Here is a 3,632-nt window from a genome sequence, read left to right on the forward strand (position 1 = left end):
TTCTGTGCTGCCCAAGGGTGAGGTGTGAGCCTCACAGTCAGTGTCACTCAGCTCTGCACAGAGCAGGGAGACAAAACAAATCCTTTTCCTGCTGGAGACCGAGGACAACTTTCAGGTCCAAAAGCCCAAACAAGGGTGGGCTGAAGGGAGGAACAAGAAGGATGGGACCTCACAACCTGAAGCTGGAATTGGACAATTAAACCCCAATATGCAAATGGACCAAAAGTTATAAACATGTAAGACTTTGTGACCAGTGGTCCATTTTGTGACCATTTTGGGTGCACCTTGGGTGTAGCCCTGGTCAGGCCCTGTCCTTCCCAAGGTGGATCCTGGAGGCCTTCCAATAAATATCTACTTTATTCTCTAGCTCTGTCCAGTCTCTGTTTCAGGCCAGCCCTCCCAAGGCATCAGTGTCTAGGAGAAAGAGTGGGACAATCTTTTTAGCAGGGCCTGTTGTGGTAGGACAAGGGCTAATGGTTTGAGACTAACAGTTGCTTTGGATTGGATATTAGGAAGGAGGTTTTTATGCTGAGGGTGGTGAGGCCCTGGCATGTGGGCCTGATATTTCTGAGTCTGAAAGATTTTTAGCCTGCTAGCAGCTGCTAGCTTTTTCCCAAGGAAAAAATTCTCAAGAAAGTTTCTTCTCAAAACAATCTTGGCAAACAACTCTCCTTTCTCAAAACAATTTTTCTCCAGGCAGTGTTCTGCTGTTTCTCTAGTTTAACCAATGGGATTAGAGAGCCGTCGTTCCTATTCACCAATCATGTTAAGTCTGTATCAAAACATCTTATAAAAGGTAGTATGAATTAGAAAATAAAGCCCTTCATTTTCTATGCTCTTTGCCTTCTGAAATACTTAGAGTCTTTCTTTCGTGTCCTACAGTGACACTGGCACAGGGTGCCCAGAGAAGCTGTACCTGCCCCATCCCTGGAAGTGTCCAAGACCAATTTGGATGGGCCTGGAGCACCCTGGGATAGTGGAAGGTGTCCCTGCCCACGGCAGGGGGTGGAATGAGATGGGCTTTAAGGTCCCTTCCAACCCAAACCATTCCAGGATTCCACAATCTTGCATTAACAAAAAGCTGGTGCCTTGCAACCTCCACTCTGCCATGCTCCTGCCCCAGCCCTTGGCACTGTCTCACAGGCTCGCAGCAGCTGACACAGCTTCAGAGAGTTCTGAACCTTTGGCTGCCTCCCTCAACATAAAATTAGCCTTCAGTTTGTCTCTGAGAGCTGCCTTCACACTCTCACAGCCCAAAGAGTGTGACTGTGACACAGAGACTTCAGCCTCAGCACAAAGTGTCTCTTGGATATTCCACTTCTGAGAAAAAAACACAAACAAATGAGCTTTGTGAAAGCCCAGCGTAATGAGAATTGACTGCCCTCCACCAGAAATACCTATTAATTACTCTGCAGTGGGAAAAAAGGCAACAGTGATGATACACATCTCCCAGCCACAGCACAAACAATTGCTTCTGAGGCACAGAGCCTGGGCTGAGGAATCTCGTGGAATGAAGTCATTTCCAGGAGGGTGACAGCAGCCAGGTTTACTGGAGTGCAGGAATATATCTACATTTTGGCCAAAGAGACTTTCTTCTAACAGTGTTGGAAGCAAGGTCAGGTGTCTGAGTGACCTGGTGCAGTGGCAGGTGTGTTGCCCTTGATGGGGGGGTACAAGTTGTTCTCTAAGGTCCCTTCAAGCCCAAACCATTCTGGGATCCTGTGGTTGTTTCCTGCACTTTTAGTTCAAGTTCAGTTTCAGCTTTTCTAGAAGAGTTCCTTATGGGAACACTTAGTTAAGAATCTGCTTGGGTTCCTACCGCTGAGGTGCCTTCTGGGGAACACCCTCAAAGTTTCTGGTGCTGGTGGCAGAGTCTGGCCACGCCGTTCTGCTCCACCACCTCCCTAATTCACTTCGACACCACAACAGGGACACTGACCACAGCAATCTGACCCACCCCAGAGATGGAAAAATCATTGCAAAATGGTATTTCTGGGAGTAGTAAAAGAAAAGTCAATTTTGCAGGGCTGGACTGATAGGTTTCAACATGAGAATAGGAACCAAAAAGGCAAATGAAGGAATCAGCTGCACATCTGGCCCAGCCGTGGGCATGCTGTGCCTTTCCCAGTAAGCCGTGCACATGACCTGGAAAAAGAAAATCATTAGAAAATATCAGAAAGTATCTTCTGACCTGCTGGTCTCACTGGCTTCAGAGGTGGGACAGGACTTACAGCAGGTGAAATCCTTGTCTTCCAATTGCATCCAGGTACATCCAGAGCCTACACTGCACTCAGGCCCTGCTGGGAGCACTCCAGGTTCAGCTCCTTTCTTAGACACAGCCCTTGGGTGACCATAGTTATGTCACTTCATCTGTCTCCACAGCAATTCCCTTTTGGTCAGTTGGGTGTAGTGCTTCTTCTGGGCATGCTGGGAAGAAAAAACACATTATAGACGGTAAAAATCCAGATAATTGGATAAAAGCAGAAGATAAGCAGAAATAAGGTTCCCCCATGTATTCAGGCACCTGGTTCACTCCCTCCAGGGGTGTATTGTGTAGGATTGTGCAGATGAATTATCAGAGCAGCTGATTCACAGCTGCACTTTGGGTCTCCAGTGCCACAGGTAGTGGTTGCTCTCTGGGAAGTAGAAATTGCAAGGATAAGCTAAATTTAAAGTATGTATTTATGGACTGTAGACACACAAGGCATGGCCAAAAGTCTGCAGAGGCTGTGAGTTAACGTTACTGTGCATGTTCCAGCACATCCCCACAGGGCTGATCCCTGGGAGCGAGTGTGGGGCTGCTTCACAGTTCCCACCACGCTGGCCAGGCACTACAACTCCCAGTCCTGGGGCAGGAGCACAGGCAGCTGGACCTGCCACACATGTCCTCGTGCTCCAGGTGTGCCCACACTGACAGGGGTACAGAAATAGAGACTTTCCCTCCCAGACTCCCTGCTGCCACGTTTGGAGCTGGATTGAAAAACACAAGGAGCCAAACTGACAGAGGAGGCACGACTAGCACCAAAGAAGGCTTCAAGCATCAGCACCTTGTTGTCTAAAAGTCTCTCGTACCTTTTCTATGCAGCCTCCCGTGAGCAGCCCCAGACAGCTCTGGCTCTTTCTCTCCTTCTCTCTTCCTTCTTCAGTTCTGGCTCACTCCTTCCTGTCCCTAGTACAGCCACCTAACCCTGTCTGTCCCTTCTTCCTCACAGCACAGCCAGCAGACTCCAACTGATTCCCTACCAGCTAACTCACTCTTTATCAGGTTTATCAGGCAAGGCTGTTCCCACTCGTTGGTAATTAACACAGCTGCAATATATCGGGGCAAGATTGCCTTCAGCACTATCTCATCTGTCTCCCCACACCAAAGTGGTTCAGCTCTTCTCCAGCGCTCTGTGAGCATCATGGGCCTTGGCCATCACCTGCTCCAAGTAACCTATGGGGCAGGTTATGGCCTGGACACAGCGAAGTGATTTAAGATGTGAATTTTTATGACATTTCTATACTAACCAAAGCTTTGCTGCAGACGGGACTAGATGTGAAGTGTTGGCAGAAACACAAAATCAGTGTCAGTGCTGTAACTCTCTGCTGCACCATGAGTGGAGGGAATTCTGAAGCCTGGTTCTAGAAAC

At 48.4% G+C, this 3,632-nt stretch overlaps 1 long non-coding RNA gene across 1 annotated transcript; it reads right to left on the reverse strand.

Annotated features, from left to right (window-relative positions):
• Nucleotides 1-1,677: 1,677 nt before the first annotated feature.
• LOC136299899 (uncharacterized) lies at nucleotides 1,678-3,226 on the reverse strand. The gene is made up of 3 exons (XR_010723585.1): nucleotides 3,073-3,226; nucleotides 2,232-2,427; nucleotides 1,678-2,145 (listed from the first exon to the last, which is right to left on the reverse strand). It is a non-coding gene; the product is annotated as an uncharacterized lncRNA (long non-coding RNA).
• Between the last annotated feature and the right edge of the window lie 406 nt (nucleotides 3,227-3,632).

This window comes from Chamaea fasciata, unplaced genomic scaffold (assembly GCF_029207755.1).
Source record: "Chamaea fasciata isolate MVZ Bird 193981 ecotype frontalis unplaced genomic scaffold, bChaFas1.0.hap1 SCAF_21, whole genome shotgun sequence".
Classification (NCBI taxonomy): Eukaryota; Metazoa; Chordata; class Aves; order Passeriformes; family Sylviidae; genus Chamaea; species Chamaea fasciata.